The sequence below is a fragment of the Pleurodeles waltl genome, chromosome 10, assembly GCF_031143425.1.
Source record: "Pleurodeles waltl isolate 20211129_DDA chromosome 10, aPleWal1.hap1.20221129, whole genome shotgun sequence".
NCBI lineage: Eukaryota > Metazoa > Chordata > Amphibia > Caudata > Salamandridae > Pleurodeles > Pleurodeles waltl.
In genome coordinates, this window is record NC_090449.1 from 629,076,495 (window position 1) to 629,101,217 (window position 24,723).

The 24,723-nt window shown below is 41.5% G+C and overlaps 1 protein-coding gene across 11 annotated transcripts in view; it reads right to left on the reverse strand.

The window, feature by feature from the left end:
• The window catches only part of KMT2C (lysine methyltransferase 2C), a 1,516,687-nt gene that overhangs the window by 908,751 nt on the left and 583,213 nt on the right, over positions 1–24,723 (reverse strand). The window lies entirely within an intron of this gene.

A 24,723-nucleotide genomic window follows, 5' to 3' on the forward strand; every position in this document is an offset into this window, starting at 1 on the left:
CACGTGGTAAAAAAAACAAAAAAAACAACAAAAAAAAACTGTGTGTGTGTGTGTGTGAGAGAGAGAGAGAGAGAGAGAGAGAGAGAGAGAGAGAGAGAGAGAGAGAGAGAGAGAGAGAGAGAGAGATATCAAGCTGAAGGATACATTAGGATTTTGGGCCAACATAATTTTTTTACTGAAAAAGAACAACAGGCTTACTTCTGAAATTAAGGACATCAACTCTAATGTAAAGATGCATCTGGTGAGTTACCAAATGTTAGTTCATCCTATCGCATTACATGAGAATCAGTTTCCCATAACCTTCACTGTGCAAACAAAGCAAAGTTCATTCCCTGGTTTCAAAGCAGACAGACATTTTGAATCAAGATGAGGGAATTCAATGAGTTGGAATAAAAGCAAACAAAAATTGCTATCAAATGACATATTATGCAAATTAGGTGACTAACTACTTTGAACTCCAAACAACAATACATTTTCTTCTCTTTAGCCCATCAAATAGAGGCAAGCCAAAGCTGAATACAAATCTGGCACTTTAAGCAGTAGTGTGGACCTGCATTCCCCTCAGGATTATATACTGAGTAAATATTTACCTTTTATTTGGCTTTCTATAGTCATGGCACTACGAATGCAGATCGCTACAGTAAAAAGAGAAAACTGCATATGTAAATATAAATGTATAATAATAGGATTATTAACACTGGGCTCCTAAATTAATGCTGCCTCAGACCTTACAAGTTCCCAGAAGAGAATGCACCTTTAAAGAAATCTCTGCAGAGGTTCAGTAGCACTTGTACAGTCTTCAAGGGGAAAACGAAAACTTAAAATTGGGCGATATTTTGAGCACAGATGGAGTTCAAGGATGTTTTTTGGATCAGTGGTATTATTCAGGCTAACCTAAATTTATCAGTAATATGGAGTAAACAATGCAGTCGTAATAGTCAAGGATGGGATCAGGCAATATTTGCAATAAGAAATATAATAGATCTCCAAGGGAATTTCTGCATTCATTTAACAAACGAGCTACTCAGTTTTCACTTTTGTGACCATCTTGTAAGCAGAAAGGTAGAAGTGAGTTCTTGACTTTTTGGGCAGAGAAGAGGCACTCGAGCCTTACTACAGAACAGAAAATGCAGTGAATATATTAAAAATGCTCTGGGTATCTGTGAGAAAACTATCATGAACATGCAGACTTCTGTAGGAAGAGGAGTAAATTGGGTTAATAAAATGTGCTCTGGAAAGAGACTGTCACAGAAGGATAAACAATGGGTATTTAAACAGATCTCCATACATTTAAACCTTGCAGTAATACCCTGGGGCTTTCCATGAAAATATATAACTTAAGTAAGTTGTTTCTGGTTAAGAAAGCAATGAAATAAAAAAAAAAAAAAAATGTGTAATAGACAGACACGTAGGAAAACACAACTGCAAGCACATCTGTTTAACAGCAAACAGAATAAGAATTATGTTTTGGACGCACAAGAAATCTAAGATTCAGGTGAGGGACACCACTGGCAGACAAGACACACAACTAGAATCCAAATGGAAAAACCTTCCACAAGTATATGGATCAGAAACATCCACAGGTAACCGTTCCAAACTAAACCAAGAAGCAGGATAACAAGTAAAGTGGGGAGTCCGACATTGATCAGGCCGATAAATTGCTCAAGTACAATTGAAAGGGCCAACATTCATCCAGACTCAAACAGGGAAAGATACTGTGACAACAATCTGCATACGTCACTCATGGGGTGTTAGAAGTAGGGGGCAATGCTAGGATGCAGGGAACAAGTATCAGATTTGTTAACTACAGGGAGTGCAGAATTATTAGGCAAGTTGTATTTTTGAGGATTAATTTTATTATTGAACAACAACCATGTTCTCAATGAACCCAAAAAACTCATTAATATCAAAGCTGAATATTGTTGGAAGTAGTTTTTAGTTTGTTTTTAGTTTTAGCTATGTTAGGGGGATATCTGTGTGTGCAGGTGACTATTACTGTGCATAATTATTAGGCAACTTAACAAAAAACAAATATATACCCATTTCAATTATTTATTATTACCAGTGAAACCAATATAACATCTCAACATTCACAAATATACATTTCTGACATTCAAAAACAAAACAAAAACAAACCAGTGACCAATATAGCCACCTTTCTTTGCAAGGACACTCAAAAGCCTGCCATCCATGGATTCTGTCAGTGTTTTGATCTGTTCACCATCAACATTGCGTGCAGCAGCAACCACAGCCTCCCAGACACTGTTCAGAGAGGTGTACTGTTTTCCCTCCTTGTAAATCTCACATTTGATGATGGACCACAGGTTCTCAATGGGGTTCAGATCAGGTGAACAAGGAGGCCATGTCATTAGATTTCCTTCTTTTATACCCTTTCTTGCCAGCCACGCTGTGGAGTACTTGGACGCGTGTGATGGAGCATTGTCCTGCATGAAAATCATGTTTTTCTTGAAGGATGCAGACTTCTTCCTGTACCACTGCTTGAAGAAGGTGTCTTCCAGGAACTGGCAGTAGGACTGGGAGTTGAGGTTGACTCCATCCTCAACCCGAAAAGGCCCCACAAGCTCATCTTTGATGATACCAGCCCAAACCAGTACTCCACCTCCACCTTGCTGGCGTCTGAGTCGGACTGGAGCTCTCTGCCCTTCACCAATCCAGCCACGGGCCCATCCATCTGGCCCATCAAGACTCACTCATTTCATCAGTCCATAAAACCTTATAAAAATCAGTCTTGAGATATTTCTTGGCCCAGTCTTGACGTTTCAGCTTGTGTGTCTTGTTCAGTGGTGGTCGTCTTTCAGCCTTTCTTACCTTGGCCATGTCTCTGAGTATTGCACACCTTGTGCTTTTGGGCACTCCAGTGATGTTGCAGCTCTGAAATATGGCCAAACTGGTGGCAAGTGGCATCGTGGCAGCTGCACGCTTGACTTTTCTCAGTTCATGGGCAGTTATTTTGCGCCTTGGTTTTTCCACACGCTTCTTGCGACCCTGTTGACTATTTTGAATGAAACGCTTGATTGTTCGATGATCACGCTTCAGAAGCTTTGCAATTTTAAGAGTGCTGCATCCCTCTGCAAGCTATCTCACTATTTTTGACTTTTCTGAGCCTGTCAAGTCCTTCTTTTGACCCATTTTGCCAAAGGAAAGGAAGTTGCCTAATAATTATGCACACCTGATATAGGGTGTTGATGTCATTAGACCACACCCCTTCTCATTACAAAGATGCACATCACCTAATATGCTTAATTGGTAGTAGGCTTTCGAGCCTATACAGCTTGGAGTAAGACAACATGCATAAAGAGGATGATGTGGTCAAAATACTCATTTGCCTAATAATTCTGCACTCCCTGTATAACTGACACGTTTTGTAGCCTGCTGCTTGAGTAGTATTCGGCAACCAATATTGGCCTCTGCCATGAGGATGTAGAGTGTGAAAAGCCTGGTTGGGTGGTGAAATAGTAAACAGACAGTGAAGGAAAAGGCTGACAATTAAGGGTAACAGGGGAGGAGATAAGAAGTTATCCCAGGTGGAATCTGGATGAGAACCCAGAAGACATGTAAGGGAGGAGATGGGAGGACAGAGACTTAAAAATGGAGGAGTTGTCTGTAGGATGTGCTCCAAGTAGAATAGGTAGAAGTGGAAGGCATGCTGAGATCCAAGGTCTGGATAGGGATGACTACCACCAGGAACTTACTCCCTTCCTAGCTGTAATCCTGCTGGGGAAAAGGAACGAGGTAGTTTAAGAAAAGGATGAGAGCTGATATCTTTGGATGGGGAGCAGACTAAGGGTGCAGGCCTAGCCCAAAAGCAAAAAGGACTTGCAGCTGAGAGAAGGGGCCCTTTGGATCTCAGTAAATAAAAGCTTCTCAATGGTTGGGATAGTAGACATAGACCTATCAACACATTTTCAGATAATAGGCTGGTACCTCAGTGGCACACAATACAGTCATGCTTATCCTAACGAATAAATGCCTTTTTCTCCATCACTGCCAGCCTTTTCAAAAGCAGAGACCGGACATGTGACTATGCTTCAGTCGTATTATGCTTCTTCCACCAAACTCTGAAGTTCATTGACTTAAGATGCCATTTTAGAGTCAATGGTCAATTGCTTAACATTTAGGGAACTTTAACCAACAAAACTCATAATCTTGTGTTTTCCAGCAAGAAATGAAAAAAGAGACTGTGGGAACCGGGAGAAATTAGGTCTAAATCAAGTAAAAAAAAACTAGACTCAAAAAGCAATATGACTTTCAAGTAGGTGCCTAGAGCAGACAACAGTTCACAGGAAATGTTAAGCAGCTCTTTTCTTTAATTATCTATATAAGGCATCTATTAGAATGACCCTTGGCTCTTCCACAAGTAATCCGAATCTTTGGTGGGGAATGGGCTTTTAAGACCAAAAGTGAAAACAAGCCGCAGGAACATCACCAACTCCTGGTTCAGTTTCACTTCAGGGACTGAAGTGCTGTACCCTTAAGAACACCTGCCCCGCAATCACCCAGAATGGTCAAGACTAAGAATGAACAAGGGTTCAAAGAAAGCATCAGAATTTCAAAAGTGAAAAACAATTCCAGAAATATTAGGACTATGCCTAGTATGCTGAAGTTCAAGGGCATATGAGCACAAAATACTAGTATCTTACTACCTTCTCTCTGTTAGCTCAACTACAAGATCTCCCAAAGCACATCACAATGTGCAGAGTAGCCATACTAAGACAGATATTTCAGAAATATAGAAATGATCTCCTTCAAAATGATCTGTACACAAGGCCAGTCTCAGGAGGTTTAGTATAATAAGCTAATACAGGTAGTGGCCATTCCTGGAGCCATTGCTTAATACTGTGCGGTTAAAAACTAGAAAGAGCACAGGGTGTAGGAAGTAAATCCAAGACTGTAGGATTTGGTAACAATGTACAAAAAAGTTAATTACCACCAATAATTCAATTTTTTGAACATGCTATACCTTTCCAGCAATTCCTCACTTTCTGAGTATTTCAGGGACCAGACTGGATCCAGAAACAACTTCAACAGTAGCTGCCAATTTGAGTCACATTTCTGCCCACCCAAGAATTGACAGCATCAGTCTATATACAGCTCTCCCTCTCTGGGTGGTGTTAGTTCCTTACTTTTTTCCGTGAACACCCAAGGCAAAAAGGGAGGTACATAAAGACCTCAGTAACAGCAGACTATTCATAAAAAACACAATCATGAAGTTGGGAACTTTATCATGAAGAGCACTGCATCAGAAGACGCAGAGAAAAGGCAAGAAGGAAAATATTACTTACCCTGTAACACACTGTTCGCAGTGTGTAGTGGTAGTGCTGTAAAGACACATGCTCTGCATGGTCCTGCCATCTAGTGGTGGGTCCTGACTTTTTTTTTTTTTGAGTCACAAGGTCTGTTGTGATTCCATGTTTAGTCCACAATGCACCAACACAAAGATTGCACTTCCAGATTGTTTTTCCTCAGTGGAGTGTAGTGAACTATGACAGAATATCAATGTTGTGGATTGTGAAAAGACAGTGGAAATACGCTGGATCATTGCTAACTTCCTGGGAGGAGGCATGGCATTAGTCACTATACAGCACTACAAACGGATTACAGTATAACTAGCATTTTCTGTTCATAGCATGTTTAGACACACAAGCTCTGCACAGACTTTTAAAAAGCCCCTCCTCGTAAGCAGTAGCTAGCTTGTGGATGGCATGGATGTCTGGAATAATGCCCTAAGGACAGTTTGGTTAACCACTGCATGTTGCCTACCATGTGCATCTACACCATAAGATTTAGAAAATGTGTGAGGGGTTGATCACATAGCTGCCTTACATATGTCAGCTAATTGAATGTTAACAAAGAAGTCCATGGATGCTGCCTTCTTTCTGGTAGAACAGGCTCTAGGTCTTTCCGAGAGCGCTCTTTTGGCCTTGTGATAGCAAGTTTGCATACATTAATCTGCCTAGTAATTCCTTCTTTTGAAATGGATTATCTTTTGTGAGGTTTTGCAGAGGATACAAATAGCTGATCAGTTTTTGCAAAAAGATGTTGTTCTATCAATATAATACACTAGAGCAGGTTTAAAATCCAGATTATCTCTGGATGTCTGTGCTACATACTTAGGGGGAAAAACCTGGAGTTCTATAGTTTTATTAAGGTGGAACAGGGAAACTGTTTTGGAAGATAATTGGAATTTGTCCTGAGAAGTACGCTGTCCTTATGAACCTGTATAAAAAGGTTAATGTAACATCAGAGCTTGTATCTCACTGAAGCAGAGTACAAAATTATTGCTACCAGAAAAGCTACCTCCAGGAAAGAAACCATGTCACAGGAATGTAATGGCTCAAATTGGGTACCCATAAGTCTGGTAAGTACAGCATTAGGTTTCCACAGTGAGGTTGGTGAGATCCTCGGAGTGAAAACCTTTTTAAGGTTCTTCATGAAAACTTATAACCACTGGAATGTGGAAAAGGGACAAATGCTGCCCGTTTTGTATGTATGCTTCTACTGCTGCTAAATACAGTTGTACAGAGGTGTACACTAATCCTGTTTTTTGCAAATTAAATAATGATGTCTTTAACTGTTGATACAATATAATAATGGTCACACTGTTTCCACTTAGCAGCACAGCAAGCACAGGTAGTGGGTGTAGGAGACTCCCTGAAAATGTCCATGTATTCTTGAGGTAAGCCTAAATAGCAAAAATCGAAGACCTCAGGTGCCAAATCCTGAAATTCAGCAGTTCGGGATCTGGGTGTCTAATTTGTCACTGGGCTCTGGGGAGCAGATTGATCCTGTCTGGGAGTTTCTCCTGAGAGCTGATGAACATTTCTAGAAGGGCAGACATGGCTGTCTTGTTCAGGTAGGGGCCACTAGTATGAGGGTTTGTGATGTTTGCCACAGCTTGTGTAAAATTTGTGTAAGGAGCAGGAGAGGTGGAAAAACGTAAATAAATATCCCTAACCAGCTGACTCAGAGTATCGCCCAGGGAACACCGGTGTGGATACCTAGAGGCAAAATGCGGGTGTTATGCATTCCCAGGGGTGGTAAATAGGTCTACATCGGGAGTTCCCCAGTGTTTGAAAAACTGTTACAGAATCTGTGGGGGGAGTTCCCACTCATGGACATGATAATGCATCATGTGTATTCCGCTATCAGGTGAATATATTTGTGAATGACCAAAATGACATACTAATTCTGCTGAAAACCAGATGCCGGGAACGGACACTACTTTTTATAGGTAGTACATTGCCCATCAGATTGTTGAGCCTGCTGAGGACCATTTTGTTTCAAATAAGTGGTAGGAGGGCTTACAGAGCACGTTGGACTGTGAGAAGCTCCAATGAATTGAAGTGATGAACTTGAGTGCATACAACAAACTGTATTATGACTGAGGTGAGATCCCCACCCGTTTGTGAGGTGTTCATGGTAATGGTCATCTGCGGAATAGTCTTGAAAAAGCCTGCTTAGCAACAAATTGTTGCTGTTCAACCACTGAAGAGAGCGATTGCTGCAGGCCGTTCCCAACACTGACCACTGTGCTGCTGGGCATGGGGAACGATTGCAATACAACAAACAAACATGCCTGATAGGTGGATAACAGTTATGACTGAGTTGAAGTTCTGGCTGTAATAGAGATACAACTGCCCCAAAGGCAGCAACTCTCTGTGGACAGGGTAAGCTTTGCCTACAACTGAGTTCAGAACCTCCCAGAGAAAAGATTATATCTTGAGTAGTTGTAGAGGACAGCATTTACAGTAAAAATCGAGATTGTGGAGAAGTGAGATAGTCCTTTCTGTATGGTTTAAGCACAGTTGGTGGCTTAAGCTCTTAATCAGTTCATCTTCTAGTGAGAGAAATACATTAATTTCTTGCCTCTTCAGGTGTGGTGCGACTGCCGTGAATACTCCTGGGGCAATGGTGACACCAACAGGAAGTACTTTGAACTGGTATTGCCTGCTATTTACCACAAACCACGGACAGTGTTGCTGGGCGGGATGGATGGGGATGTGGCACTAGGAATCCTTGATATCTAGCATTGCCATGTAGTCAACCTTGCAGGAGTAGAAATATCACATACTGTAGCATTACTATGTGAAAATGGATGTATCTGCTGCCTGGGGTCTAGAATGGGTTTGAGTAGGATGTACCTTTTGGGAATGATGACTTAAAAAGAGTAAGTTCCCTTGCCCACTGCTCTTGAGGTACTGGCTCGACTGCAACCTTTTGAAGGAGTGTTTACCCCGCTTCTTGTAGCAGATGTTGGTGATTGCTGCTTAGTGTTTGTTTGTGTGGGTGCATATTTGGTGGTATTGAAATGAGCTTTTTGCGAGTAGAACACTACTCCGGAACCCAAAAGGATTAGTGGTGGATTAGTATAGGGGAATAGGAGTACAGTATTAGTAGGGAGGAAGGATTTCATTGCAGCAGAGGACGCGAGTGCTATTTGGAGCGACCAGAGTAATTGAGGTTTAGAGGAGGGAAGAATCCAGAAGTGTTAACTGTGAGATCATAGTAGCAAGATGAGGTTTTTGATTAGTAAAGGAGAGATGTAGGAGGGAAGAGTCTGTAGAAAGGGATTAGGGAGATTATAGTAGTAAAATGGGGTTTGGGATGAGTTGAAGGAGAGATAAATGAGGGAGAATTTAGTAGGGTTGTTGGCAAGCTCATAGTAGTAAACTGAGGTTTGGGGAGAGCTAGGAGGGTTAGAGGGAAGAGTCAAGGAAGGGTTATTTTGGAGCTCGTAGTAGTGGAATGAGTTTGGGATGAGTCAGAGTGGCGATAGAGGATAGATTGATAGAGGTATAGGGTGATGAGAGAGTAAAGCTTTCAAGACTTTTTTTCTTTTCCTCTTGTAAGGTAGGAATAAAGTAATAAATATATAGATACATGATTAGATAGTAAGGGAATATGGCCCTCATTACAGTCGGAAGCACTGCCAACAGGCTGGTGGCACTTCCCATGGAATTACAACCACGGCGGAAACGGTTTCCCGCCACTTTGGTCCTGGTGGTTGTAATCCCCCAGGGCAGCGCTGCCCAGGGGATTACGAGTCCCCATCCCGCCAGTCTTCCTACAGCCATGAAAAGGCTAGCGGAAAGGGGAGTCGCGGGGCCCCCTGCCACGGCCCCATAGAGCTTTTCTCTGTCTGCATAGCAGACAGTGAAAAGCGTGACGTGTGCAACTGCACCCGTCGCACCGCCGGCTCCCGTGTTGCGGCCGACATCCCCGTTGGGCCGGCGGGCGGAAACTAGGTTTCCGCCCGCCAGCCCAGCAGGGATCTCCAAATGGCCACCGCCGGAGTGCGGGCGCATTGGCGGCCACGCAGCAGATACCGCCAAAGTTGTAATGAGGGCCTATATGTGTAAGGAATATACTTTTATAACACAATTTTATCCCTCCTCAATATTTCAATAGTGAAATGCTTTTAGATAGTTAGGATAATATTTATCAACTGCGGTAGATAAAATAAAGAGGCTCTTAAGCAGCCAAAGAACTTATTTAGAAATTATGCAAGCACCTATGAACATGTTAAGCGTAGAATAATATACACATATATACATAGATAACACATATACATAATATATATATACACATATACTCATACATACACCGACACATACACACATTTAACGGTGAGTAAAATATAAATTTGTAAAAACAGGCGTAAAGAGCATGTATATCTTAAGCTAATAAAAATATTTTTTTTACTTGTTTGTACAAAGAAATACACATATCTAGATATATAAATACAACGAAATTATAAATGCTTATTATGTTTACAGAGTATGGTCATCGTGTAGGAAAGAGTCAACACTTGAGTAGTCTTCTGAAGCTATGAGAGTTATCCATGGACCTTATATTTGAGGGTAATAAATTCCATTGTTTGGCCGCTGAACAGAGAAAGATGTACCACCTATTGTCTTTCTTGTATGGTGGTGTTTTGAGGCAAGGTGTCAATCTTGAGCAGAGGTTTCTTTTTTTAATGTAGATGGTAGGTTTTTCAGGGGGTAACTCTAAGGTGCCCTCTGGGTGCACAAATCAATAAATCCATCATTGTCACCAGTGAGGGTTTATTAATACAAGATGTTTGATACCAAACATCCCTATTTTCAGTGACGCCATCATGTAGCTGGGGAAATCGTATTGACCAGTGTCCAGCACATGTACTTAAAAATGGCTTCCCTGTTCACTCACTGTGTCTAAGAATATACAAAGACATACCAGGGGCATATCTTCTGCTGCAGATATGTCCTCACATGTAATTTAATGCACCCTGCCTTAGGGCTTTAAAGCCTGCTGTAGGGGTGACTTGCATATATTGCATGCAGTATTAGGGGACACGGCACACAGGCTGTGTGCCATGCCTTGTTTTAACTTTTAGCTGCACCAAAACACACATCCTGCAATGGCAGTCAGAATGGGCTAGGTGAGAGGTACCCGAGTGTGGCACAATACATGCTGCTGCCCTTGGGGACCCTCTTTGGCACCCATACCATAGGTTCCACAGGTACCACCTACCAGGGACTTACAGGGGTGCCAAAGGTGTTGTCAATTTGTGAACTGCACAATTTTAGGGAAAAAGATCTGGTACTGGGGACCTGGATAGAAGGAATCTAGTGCACTTTCAGTCAAAATTGCATTATATACCAGGCAAATGTATGGGGGGTGACCATGGTAAAAGGGGGCACTTTCCTACATCCCACCATTGCAGATTCGCTGTAGTGTCTCTGGGGGCAGTCACCTGGAGATCCCCATTGTGCTGAAACCACTCCCTGCGGAGGCTCCACTGAAGGGTCCTCATGTACCAGCGTGTATGGTTGACCAACAGAATGCAGAAGGCTAAAAGTCTTAACAAGACCTTCAGGGATAGAATCATTGCTCCATTCTGAAACATTGGCACTGTATCCTGAATGTCCAGAATCCTCAGAGGAGGGAAGGCTCAACTCACCGTAGTGTCCAGTACTGCCCCTAAGAACACTGACAGGTCTATAGATGAGATTTGGATTTGCCCAGGCTTAACCACTGAGTCGTTAACCACAAGTGACAACACTAATTTTGGAGAATTGGCTTTGAGGAGCCAATCATGCAAGTAAGGGAATACTGATACTCCCAAACTTCTGAGATGAGCTGCAACCACTACCATCACCTTCATGAAGACTCGAAGAGCAAAAACAAGACTTGCAAACTAATAGTGCGGAGTCCCCACTGTGAGGCAGGGATACTTCCTGTGTGACTGCTGAATAGGGATGAGAAAGTATGCACCCTGCAAGGCAATTGAAACCATGCAGTCTTCTTCCTCCAGCGCAAGAAGCACCTGAGCTAGTGTCAGCATTTTGATTTTTTCCTGCCTGAGAAACCATTTAAAAATTCGGAGGTCTAGGATTGAATGAAAAAGACTGTCCTTCTTGGGAATCGAGAAATAACATGAATAAAATCTCTGATCCGCTCCTCCTCTGGAACAAACTCCACTGCACCCTTTGAAGCATGGATTGCAGCTCCAGTTGTTGGAAATGGTCTGCGCAAAAACATAATACCACTTGACTACTTCCAACCCTGTCTTTCCCAACACCACTTTTTTCCTCATTTTTTATACAAACAACATGTCTTCCAGAGAAGGAAACTACTACGCACGGTACTGCAGTGGCTGCCACATGTCTGTAATGCAGATTCTACCTGGTCATTGCAGCGTGAACCCTGCAGATCATTTATATGGCTACCTGTAACCACTACCTTGCTTGGGTTTCCCATCTGTCACTGTTTAATGGTTTATATAGATCATCTGCTTTGAATATCCAGTGCATACAGTGGGTTGGACCTCTCTAACTTTCGGATGCCCTCTATAATATTTACCCTGCCAGCCTCAAATAAGTACATTACTGACGGCTGTTCCTATAATTGCTTAAAACTAAATCTATAACTACAACCTTTCCCTCTACGGGATGGATGAAAAATTCACATGTGCAACTATTTCTCAGTCCATGCACAGACAGCTTATTGTAGCACATCAATAAATACCTACTATGCTCCCGCGAGGCGCCATATAGCTTTTTAAGTGGACTAGTAAGTACATATTCTGTGTACTGCCTATATCTGGAAAAGGGTGTTGAATAAGGGGTCAGCTATGTGTAGTGTGTTTTGGTGTTGTACATGAGGCGGGACGATGGCCCTCCATGGTCTGGAGTGCAACGTATGCCCTGGGTAGCATGCAATTAGTTGGATGAATAGTTTTGTTCACTGCATTTAAAAACAAATCTATTAGGGCAGACCCTCAGCTATCAAGGACACTTCTGGTTGACTGACTAATCCAGGTATTGATAGGAATTAATCCAGATAGGTTAAAGCTCAGCTGAAAGTTTTGTGGAGTGAATTGTTGAGACTGGCTTTATAAGACTTTACATAGGTGATGCATTGGTGCATGTAGAGTATAATATGTGACCACAGCGGTGGGTCTGATGGGTCAACTCTGCAGTGGAAACACTGTAGCCTAAAACTAATTAGAGATACCAAAGAAACAGTTCTGCTAGATCCACCCAAAAGCGTAAGTGCCAAAACAAAGGTATAATAAGAGGGTTTCCCAGATCCACATAGAAGCTGATTGAGGGCCAGTGCCATGCTGACAGTACCAAGTAAGCAATAACTTGCCACACTATTAGATCAACTAGAAAATCCTCTTTGGATGGAATGGGATCACTAGAGCTTCACTCAGAATTAGCTAGTGCTGCCCACTTGTTGAGATCTCTCATGCAATTGTAACCATATTTCTAAAGGCATCAAACTGGATTCCTAGTTATTTGTGAGACAATCATTTGCTCCAGCACTATGATGTCAGGCGTGAGCAGAGAAGCCCACCTAGGTGTAGAAGCAGCAGTTAATCCAATAAAGAATCAGCAGTTACTCTAACAACAAGACCTGCTGAGCTCAGAAAGAGGAAGTTAATACATGTATACATTACACTCATCTCTGCAGAAGGTGCTTAAAACGATAACACAAAAATACTTGCTCTTTTTCCAGCCATCCCTTCCGACACTGTAAACAAAATCTCCACGGTGTGGACCTTCCCCAGTACAAAACACCATCAACACATGCAGAAAACTGTTCACATTTCTAAACTACAGGCTTTGAAAGGCACAGTTTATACTCAGAATACAAAAAAAACTGTTAAAAAAAAAAAGTGGTCTTTTCTGACTAACAGATTTGGTAAATTTGACTGGGCAAGCAGTAAACAAATATCAAGAGAAAGAATAGTTAAGCAGTGGGGAAAGCTCAGTAGATAATTAGATGGGGAAACAAGATAATATACAGTGAAGGAGGAAATCAGTAAATAAGGCAATCTAAATACAAGAGAACTAAGCTCAATATGAGGAGCAGGGCAGTGGAAGCCATGAGTGCCAGTAAAATTGCATGATTATCTGCTGCAAGTTAAGTGAGATCCATCCCATTAACAGAGATTGTTAGGAGTCAAAACAAAATACTGAAAGCTAAAGTGGGACTTTACTAAAAAAATAGTCCCTGAAGATAAACATCCAGCTCTACATTAACACAACAGGAGAAAGGGAAGGGGGAAAAGCATGAGGGTTGCTTGCACAGAAAGAAAAAACTGCAAGTAGGATAGATGCTATAACAATAAAATGAAAAACCAGTAAACGCTACCGACATCCAAACTTCCATGCCTCCTATTATTCGCATTGAATAAGGATAAGACACTTAAAATCATTCCTTGGGACATCAATGGTCAACAGAGTAAAAGCATAAAGATTATGCTGTGCCATTTTCAAATAAGTGTGAACCATGCTAGAAGGAACCCAAGTAAGAATGTATATATTAAATAAATACATTTCAGCACGATAGAGACGGAAGTATATTTGCCACTAAAGTCACCATCATAAAAGGAAAGAGATTTGATATCTGAAACAAAAACATAGGAATGGCCCTAGACTACGACCCCCACAGGACAGGCGGCATTGCATCCATAAGAAAAGGGGAAAAATGTACTGTCTAGCGTTTGAACACAGGTGAGTCAAAAATGCATTAGGGTCTTACAGTGGTTGTGGCCATATCCCATACACTCACTATACACTTTGACAGGCTCTCTCAGCATCCATTAGTCAACCTACATATGAAAGTGAAATGCTACCCCTGGTGTGAGAAAAATTAGGTACATATTCTATTTTTGCTGCAAATTAATGAACCTGCCATCAAACAGTTCATAATAAATACCATCTGTATTAATTGGCAAGCCACACACCTTAGTTTCCCCCAAGAACCTAAAAGAATTGTTCACAAAGACCTACCTATATTCCAACAAGGACACTAAGCTTTCTATAACAAAATGGAAACCAGACACAATGGGAAATGCACTACCTCTACCTGCGGAAAGATTTCTTGAACCTAAAGACCCTCAATGCCATGCTGAAATGTACAGAAAGAACATAAACATCTCTCATAATATTTTATAATCTCAAATCAATGTGTGTTGTTCTGCTTTTACTCGATCTTCCCTCAAACTACACCTAATCGTCAAGATTGTCGTAGTTGGACTCTTGCTCAGTTATATTTAGGAAGGATTGCCAATTGGTAAATTTGGCTGGTGTGGGGATATTGGGCGCATTCATCTCCTTAATTTTTGTTAACACTAGGCAGGATGTCTGCAAACTGTGTCATTTAAAAATATAATTTACACATGAATAAGACATGCTCTAAACAAAGACTCCCTACTCTGAATTTGCCTATCTTATGTTCCCCATACACATTTTACATCAATAATGTTCTTACAGTATTCATATCTTTCTACTGCAAGGTGGAAAACAAAGGAATCTAAATAGATCAATTTAGTGTTTGTTGGCAAAATCTTCCTAATTTTAAAAAGGTCGTAATTTGAAGTAGTATGACTCTGTATTTTTAAGGTCATGCCCAGAAAAATATGCACATTTATTTGAATAATACTTTGGGCTCCTCACAGGTAGAGTTGAACAGTGTTCCCACTATGTATAATTAAATACTTATCCATGTCTTATTTGTCAGTGCAGGAAGCAATGTCCCCAATTTTTATAAGGGAACATTTCCCCATTATTCTTTGTGTTAATGTACACATCACCACTTTCAAATACAGTATAATCCTCAACTCAGCAAGCATTGAATCAACTGTTTGTACATCCCAGCCATCAGAAACAACATCTGGTATAATTGAATCAGTCATTTAAATTTTAAATACATATGGAATTTGAATTTCGTAGGCCCTTATATATCAAATGGAACTTTATCCCAAACAATCCCATCCAGAATTTTTAGCGCTGAAATATTCACAAGGGACAAGTCTCTTCAGACCTTATGCGAGGAAAGATATGGAGTTAGAACTTCATCTACTGGGTCGACAGAAGAGCATTCAATAAGATAATGACCATTTATAAGGAGAAAGAAAACAGTCACAAAACCGATACATAACAGGAAAGCTAGCAATGTCAGAGATAGTCACAGATAATTCCATGGATCCACTAAATAGTTATTTGTAAGCCATATGTACAGCTTGTGTGTCTTTGAAACATTCTTAGTTGCAGGTGCAGATGAAGTTGAAGAAAAGTCATCAAGGTCGATGAAATAACCAGAAGCAGTCTCTGCAAAAACAGGAGTCTGTGTATTACTGGCGGATTAATTCACTTCACGTGGAGGATAATAGTAGACAATATCATCTATGTTGCGTTGGAGTAGAAGACAGCCACATCTTGGACAGTTGTTGTCGGTGAAATTATAAGAGAAATCAGCAAAATATCATTTTCCGTCCACCCCATCCTCGAGGAGGCATTTGTACCATTGTTGTACATGCTGGTGTAGTCAGAAGAGGAGTTGTTTCTTCTTTGGAGAGTTATGTGCTGTTGGGTAGTGAGGGTGGCTGGGAACTACCCAAGAGACTAGGGGTCTACTGTGGAGGATCAGCCACATGGTGTAGTTTGATGTTGTCAATAGAGACAAATCTGTTTGCTTTAGAGCCTGGAGCGGTGGGAAGGTAATTGCTCTCATACCTCTCTAACCAGATTCCCAACTTTAGGAATCCAACCTGTACAAATTGTTGCCAAATCCCTTATTCACAAGGTGGCAGCACTGGTGGATGAATTATCACAAAATTGTTGAAGCTCCTGTAAGACAATGAGAAGTTCATTTCTGTTGAAAGGTGTATCTGCTGCCACCAAACCAGGGCCATCTAAATCTGAAACAGAGGTATCCCAAAGAGGACCTCATCAGGCGTGCATCCTCCCAAGGACCATCTTGGCAAATTATTCAGTGCTCTCTGGACCCCCCATTTAGGTGAGGAAGCCAACTGCCGTCTGAACCTAGTACTCTAGCTGTTAAGGACTGCTTTAGATCTAGATTCCTCCTCTCCACGACTGAATTACCCTCGGGATGGTAGGGTGAGGAGTAATGGAGTTCACTACCCATCGTCCTTGTGGTGTCCCAAAATGCCTGAGAGGCAAAAGCAGGGCCCTAGTCCGAATGGAATGCTGCAACCACATATGTAACGATTAAGATCAGCAAGTCTTTTATAACAGTTCAAGCATCTGCCAACCGCTGTGGCCATACCTACAGGAATCTAAAACAAGAATCTACAGTGACTAAGATGTATTTTTATGCATAAATTTGAAGGGGACCAGGTACACACACTGTAGTGGCATGTTGGACACTAAGAAAGGATGTCTGTGGAGGGCATTTGATGTTTCTGCCTTTTATCTGCTGGCAAATATCACAGCAAAGGACATATTGGTTGGTTTGTTTGTATGGACCTGGCCACCAGAAGTTTCTGTAAGGGTGTTATTGTGGCCGCGACACCAGCATGAGCAGATGCGACACTCATGCACTGCTTTGATGAAATCTAATCTCTGGTCTTTGTTGGGGATCACTTAATCTCCAACTCCAGGAATTGTTGCAGAGGCAACATTCTGTGCACTTATATGGTATGAATATTTTGTAGGGTATGCTTTTGGGAAAGGCTTGCCTTCAGCTGAAGCTTTCACGTCTGCCAATATATCATTAGCCAATCACATCTGGGAAAGAGTAATTGCACCAATAGAAGCTGCAGCCACTGCAGATTTGGCTGCTTCAACAGCCAAAGTGCTGCCAATAACGTGCACACCTATATGTTGGTGGCCCAATGTATGGACTACATGAGCATCAGGTAGCTTATCCTTAAGACCAGCCACCCATCCCTATAGCGTTCTGTGTTTTATGGTGTTCCCCTTTTAGCCTCTGAACCCTTTCAATTGCCAGTGACTAAGATAATCATTGTAAGACTGGACACAGTGGTACGAATCACATACAATGTCAGTTGTACTGGATCTGTATGTTCTAGCACTACGATAAATGCTTTAAGTTCAGCCAGCTGAGCTGTGCAGTCCCCCAGGGTCCGAGTGTAGGTATTGTGAGGGTGGAATATACCATCCTTCATCACTCCGCTCACAGCTGTGCAAGGGGCTGAGTAATGATGTTAAGTACCTACAGCTGGTTGTGAAGAACCATCAGTGTAAATGACAGTATGGTATCTGTCAAGTGACAAGATGTCAAGAGGTGATGGTACTCCTGCTCGCATTGGAGAAATTCTTGCTTTCGAAGTCTTGGATCAAAGATGTAATCAACAGTGGCAGTCAGGGAGGTTGCCCATTGAGTCCAACGTGGATGTAATGCTTTAGCATTAGGAACATTTGCTTTGGTGACAAGCCTTTAAGGCAAGCATCGGGGTAACGGGAATAATGCGTTTCCCTTGGGTAATGGTCTCTCCTTGTTGACAGCAATCTGTATTGCAGTTCAAATTTTTTCTGTAGGTGCAAAGCTTTGTTCTGCATTGGAGTATAAATGTGATTTACGTGCTATGGGCACCTTGTCACCTTCATTAAAGGTGACATAAGTGAACCCAATGGCACCAGCAATTATTCTGATGACCAAATGTGTTTTGTTGTCACGTGTGTGTGTAAGTGTTTTGTTTCTAGCATGTCTTGCTGCAATACTCGAAGAATGCACGTATGCTCAGTTGTACAGTGTCTGCTAGAGACATCTGGGTGTATTAAATCAGAGTGGCTTGATGCGTTGTGCATAGTCAGGAATGTAAGTTCTGCCAAAGCTGAAAAAAACAAGTAAAGACTGCAGTTTCTTCACAGTGTTAGGTGGTTGGAGTTGACCACAATTTTCTAAAACGTGCGGGCCAGACTTTTAATCTCGATTGATAGCTCTTATCCCAGGAACAATACACTGAGAAAGGCTATTTTAGTTTTCCTAAAACTGAATTTGTAGCCAAGGGCTGCAAATCCTATAACTATCCAATCGACCCTGGCAAGATGAATGTTGAGGTCGCCATGTGCGGGATATATATCATCCACATAGGACAAAGCCTTGGGGTCAATATCATGCATTATTGATGTTGCACAGGCTGAGAACAGTCCTAAAGTGTTCTTATGGCCTGGGGCAAAAGACAGAAGCGTTTTTGGGAGCTGAACAGGAATGCACTCAGATCCCGACTTTCATGTGCCAAGTCTTGGCAGAAGAAACCGTTGGAGATATCCAAGGTCAGTGTGCATTTTATTTTTTTACACACTATGTTGTCAATTAGTGCGGTGCTGTGTGAATTTTGTATTGCATAGGTATGTGTGTGACTGTTTAAGTGTCTGTAATCTAAAAATATTCTATATGAATTGTCGGGTTTTGCAACGGAGAATAACAGGTATTTCACTGCAGAGACAAAGGGCTCAATTACATCCTGGTACTCAAGCTGAGTGAGGATCTCCCTCATCGGAGCTTTGGCTTTGTTTTTAACAAGATATTGGGGCTGAGGCTGGGGTGTAGGCCTAGTAGGTATTACATGGTAAGGAGAATCCCTATCCCAACCTACATGATTGCTGTATAGCGCAGGTGCCTGCGCTTAGGTCCAGTTGACAGCATAGGCTTTTTTATCGTGTCTGGAGCAAGATCAGAGAAAGAAGGCAAAATGACATCTTTTTCATGTGGGAGCTTAAGGACATGTTCAGGTAAGTCACTTTCGGCCAGTATATCATCACAACTAAGTTCATCCCAGATTATTACGCTAATGGTGCGTCCTATGTCTCCCTCAATTTGGATATTTAAATCATAAACCCTGTCCGGTGGGACAACGCTTTATCTGCAGTCTCAATTGCAATATAGTTGCTGTTGCATCCAGATGATCTTTCAGACTATGTGGACATATCGTGACTTCTGCCACACTTTCCAATAGGGTCACTGCCCATGTCCTGTTCTTCAGCAATGTTCTCAAGTTTGCTGGTATTTTTAATTGAAAGTCTTCTTTCTTGTCTGAAGACAGCTGTAGGTATTTCTTCTGTTTCAATTAGTCAGGACCTTGCTCTGACCAGCCCATTCTCTTGCTACGTCCATCCGGTGTGTCCTGAAAGGAACGAGAGGGACGTAAATCAGTTAATCTGTCAGGAGCTTTTATATTATCTCTATTTCTGAGATTATATTTCCTTTCAGAGTTCTCTGGGTGTGGAGGGACTGCTCTCTGACTTGGTCTTTGTTTTGTTTATCCCAGTGCTTTTTTAGAACCCTCCTGAGCTTGTTTGGTACCTTCCTTAGGGGTGGCACTCTGTATTTCAGGCCTTTTCAGCTTCGCTCCCAAACTATCCTGTCCCATAGTAGTATAGGTGTTGAAAATAATTTCCGGTAGCGGTTTCTCCTGTTCCAAGTATGGAATCCCTCGTAGCCGCTGACTTCCCACCAAAGTTTCGCATTCATTTCATCCCCAAGTCTAGGGCTGTTGCAGCCTAGTGTTCGTTTTGAATCTGTTTTAACACTTCCGGTAAATTGGCAAGTGTCAGGGTACCATGTGTGGTAGTGTACATTGCAGCGAAGACTGTACCCTATGTGGTGCAGTTGTCCACTGAGGGAGCCATTTCCAATGGCAAGCACAGTGTGAGGATACAGCTTCCAACTCATTAGATTTCTTGGCTATCCAGAACAGGATTTTTCCGTGGGCACTTTGCCCATGATAGTGTAATGTTTGTGGATGAATCCCAGTAAACGCCAATAGATATCCAGCGTGTGCTGCACGCGCTGGTGTTGTGTTCAAAGTTCGCATTACAGACTGGAAAAGTAATCTGTATAAAGTTACTAGTTCATTGCAAATATTACGCAGATCAGCTGCCTGCAAATTTTGTACACCGGGGTGTGGTGTATATGTGGCAAACATTTGTCCAATTTGGTCTGTCATTACCTGAGGGACCTAATTTCACGGGTTGTATTAGGTGTGGTAGGGCGCCATTAAACCAATTCTGATGTTCTTCATAAGTAATCAGTATTTCAAGATACTGGTATGCTTGGTACCGTTGTGGTACGTTTGCAACTCTGTATGTGTGGAATGTGTATATTGTAGAGTTTCTCAGGAGAGGTGACCGAAGAATAGAATGTTTCTGTTTGGTAAGCCTCACAAGCTTCTACAATGAATGGAACATCCCTGCCCTCATCAGTTAAGCCATGTGCTATTAAATGTATTGTTAATGCATGTCTGATATTCTGAGGAATGTCTATGGCATTAGCCATATTATTAAATGGCTACAGAGATGGAACACCAAATGGGGAGAAGGTCCTTTAAAGAGTTTGAGCTCAAACAACCTACAGCCTAGTTAGGTGCTTCCATTTCAGATGAGGAGGATTATCTCAAAGACCACGGACGTTTCCCTAGAATGGTTCTTAGGGTACCTGTTGTATGCGAGACTGAGGTACTTAGGACATCAGTACATTAGTGCCAAAACACCATTGTTGGTGGAGCCATGTCCCCCAACCCTTGTTACCTTGGAATGAGGTCGCTAAATCAGACTCCGTGGGGACACAAGGTCTGTGTCTTCATCAAGGCGACGTGTAGCACAGATAGCATTGATGGCGTCTGGTAGGAGTCCTTCTGATAACCTTGTTCATGTGAGATGTATTGATACAGATCTTGTAGGACACCTGATGCAGGTATGGTCCCAAACTATAGATAAGAAGGTATGCTTGGGGTGGCAATTATATAAAAAGTTCCTCCAAAAGTACACTATGTCTCTGTCCCATGTAAGTGGGAAAGGGACATGTGAATGCCTACAGATATCACTTGTCGCTGACGCCGATAGTGACGCCTTCACAGAGTGGCACTGATAACATGAAATCAAAACATCTTCATAACTATAAACATAACAGTCCTCTTGAAAGAACGAAAGAAATGAGCTAAAACTGAGCAGGCTAAGTAGGTTAAGTCACTAGGTGACGGAGGCACAGGCCTGCATGCCAGGCGACTAAGTGAACTCCTGATTCCCATTAAAACTAAATAGGATCCACTACAAGATGGCTAAAGTTTTTGAATCAGTCTGCCGTCATCAATTTTACTCCATCTCCCTCAAACTAGTCCTTTACCCTAACCCTAACTCCTCCCTTGCGTCTTGAAACTAGACTTTTCTGGCATTTGTTGCGCATACTAAATAAATATAAATGCAATCTAAGAAATAAAAAATCCCTCAAACCAGAAGGTCATTAAGCATTAGCAGGACTCGAAAAATCTACTCAGCCACTCGCTAACACTAGGGAGATTTTATCAGGTTGAGCTATTTTTAGGACCTGCTGGTCTGTTCTGCTGTGTTGGAAAGGAACAGGTGTTCTGTTCATTCAGAAAATGAATGAGCAATACAGATGCCTTGAAATCTTTTTTTATCTCAACACATTTGCTATCTGTTCAAGGACAGAGGTTAAATTCAGTTTGTCTTTGTACTAATTCCTACTTATCTTACCTGAAAAATGGTGCTTACTTTTTTCTCTTACTACAGATAGGTGATTTTGTAAAGTGAGCTGTCTGACAAACATTGTGGAACAAAGGGCTGTAGGGTGTCAGTTTTTTTCTGAAGCGCAACATGAAAATAGCTTCTAAAGAAATAGTACAACTATTTCAAACTACATTAGGAATTACAAATGAACTATTTTTTGTAATTCAGAAATATGATGCAAAGATTTTATAGGAGCAAAACGAATCAGAACACTTTACGTGGTGATGTCCAAATGACAAATATTTGCAGAAAGTCTATTTCCAAACGTCATTACAGTAAGCTATATAGTTTTGCCAGTAAAACTGCATATCACTTGGAATGTTTGTGGCTATTTCAATGTATAATGTGCTGAATGGAAATGACAATATGCTACCACTTCATGTTTTAATTACATATTCATTAAAAGGGCTACTTTTCAGCCATGATTAAAGAAACATTATTGCCTCGCCCCGATGACAATGAACTAAGAGCAGGGCCACTGGAATTATGCAGCAAGAGAGGCCCAAATTATGTGGCAGGGTTGAGTAAATTTTGCAGCAAGAAAAGGCAAATTGTACTGCGTAATGCAGCACATTTTGCAATAATATTACTTCATTATTTTGTCATTTTAAAATTTGGTAACTCTCTCTGAGCATTGTATGCACCTCATAAGTATCAATTTAAAACCCAAATATAAGAATTAGCAGCAGAAAGCAGACTAGTACAGCTTTGCAAAGAGCCTTTCACTGCGCTGCAACAGCTGTCATTGCAGATTTAATATGTTTTGAACCGTTTGAACTATAAATATTTTTTGGGTTAAAATCTGCGGATTACACGTCAGATGATGGATTATGTGGCAACTGTGGAAAATCTGTAATGAAACAAAAATCGCCACAGGCACACAATAGCAAAATTCCAGCGGGCCTGACTAAGAGGTAAGTCAGGGGTCATGTGTATCCTATATGCGCTAGATTTGGTGAGTTTATATAGGGAGAAAACATTCAGTCTATTAAACAAGAGTTTTTTTGTATGCCAGACAGGCTGCACTAACATATTTAAAAGTGCTATCATATGTGGCAATGAAGAAAATAGAGGCTCAGTGAATTAAAAGATTTGCCTTTTGATCACATAATTTGAAAACCAGTTTGTGGGTCAAGAGCTTTACAGTTAGGTCGAGTAGATTATTTAAGCCTCTAGACCAGCAGGAACATTAGGAACATTTTTATGATCTTTCGATGCCTGCAGGACTAGGAACATTTTAATGATTTTTCGATGCCTGATTATACTGGACAAGAACAAATTACAACTGGGGGGGCAGATCATCCTCAAAAGGCAGTGCACTTTACTCAGAGCATTAGCAGGTTCCAGGGACAAATTTCACATCTCAAATGGTACCTTCAGTTTATGGATGAACACTGCTACTGCACAATTGATTCCTTCAACTTTATTAAGGAATGTCTATTGGGCCCGGTTTATATTCTTACATTTTTCTTGTGATGAGTTGATATAATTTATTACTTATGGAATTTAGGCAAGAACCTTACAAAGGTTAATTTCTTGAACAGAGCAATTGACTCATGGCAGAGTGCACAAGCAGTTATAAGCTTCTCAAGCAGGTAGTGAGAGGCAAAAGCTTAGAACTGAACAGTCAACTGACACGAAACATATTAAGGCACACTTCTTTTACGAAAAGATTAAGAACTTTAATTTAATATAGGGTTACCAATGTTTACCAAAGTTCAGTGTTAATAGGAGGTGCTATGACTGCCCCTCCCCCCCAAACCCACCCCTTTCCCAGTTTACACTCCTCACATAAGGGTTAGGTTTCCTACTAATACGATCCCTACTCCATCATGAAATTAGTCAAGATTAGGCTCAGACACCAATGGCTCAAAAATATATTTTTCATCAAGCATCTTAGTTAATTGTCCATGACGGTTTATTCATGCAACACAGGTATATGAGGTTCTCCCACAGACCTCTGTCTCTCCCCCCTCCGTATAGGCAAAGCCGCTCAAGTATAGATGTGTCTCTGGTAGAAAATGTTGAAGCCTGCCCTCGAAAGGTGCTGTGTGATTGGGGAGAAGGTGAGGGATGTTACTGTTTGTTTGCAGAGGCTCATTTCCCACTTCCTACTTTAGCTCTGCCATTGGCATTTCTTTATGGCCCGCCAGGAAAACCTTTTGGTGTTCGTTGATGGTAGCCTTGTTGCTGCCTCTGGTAGGGTGATGTGGTGGCCCAAGGGGTGGTTTTAGCACTGGCTTAAAACTAATGTCTCAGATGTTCATCAACAAACGGCATGTTGATTAAATGCTGTGAAACTTCTGGCTCGAAGCTTTAAACATGGAGCCGTCATCTAATCCCTACACTTGTATTAATACTGCTAGTGCAATGCCAGCAGCATCAAGGGCATAATTAACATTGGTGTTGGAAATTATCCTTCCCTCTGCAACAAATTCCACACCCCTTTGTCTAAGTTGTTCTGGGAGATGTTTAAGGAGCTCATATACCTCATTCCAGCGTGCTAGTCATACCTACAAAGCAAACCAACAGAAATGGTGGTTTTTCATTGAGTAGCAGCATTTGTGTGCATGTGGACCACAAGTGAACCCGGGGGAAGCTCTCACCAGATGCAGGGTGGATTATTTGGAGAGCCTTTATATTTTTCTTTAACAACCCGAAGAGTGATCATTCTAGTCTTTACAAGTTCATTAAAAGTCTCCATTGAGGTTTTGAGTGTTCCTTTTAACATGGGAAGGAATTGGACTGTGCTGTGAGTTTTAGACAATGTCTCCACTAGGAAGTCATACGTTTCCTGAATGATGTCCATGTTGAGCTCATGAGAAGTGGCTGCCCCTTGAATGACCTTGTGGTAGGAGGTTGTGTCATCTGGTAGGGATAGCTTAACCGGATACACATCTGGGTCTACGTC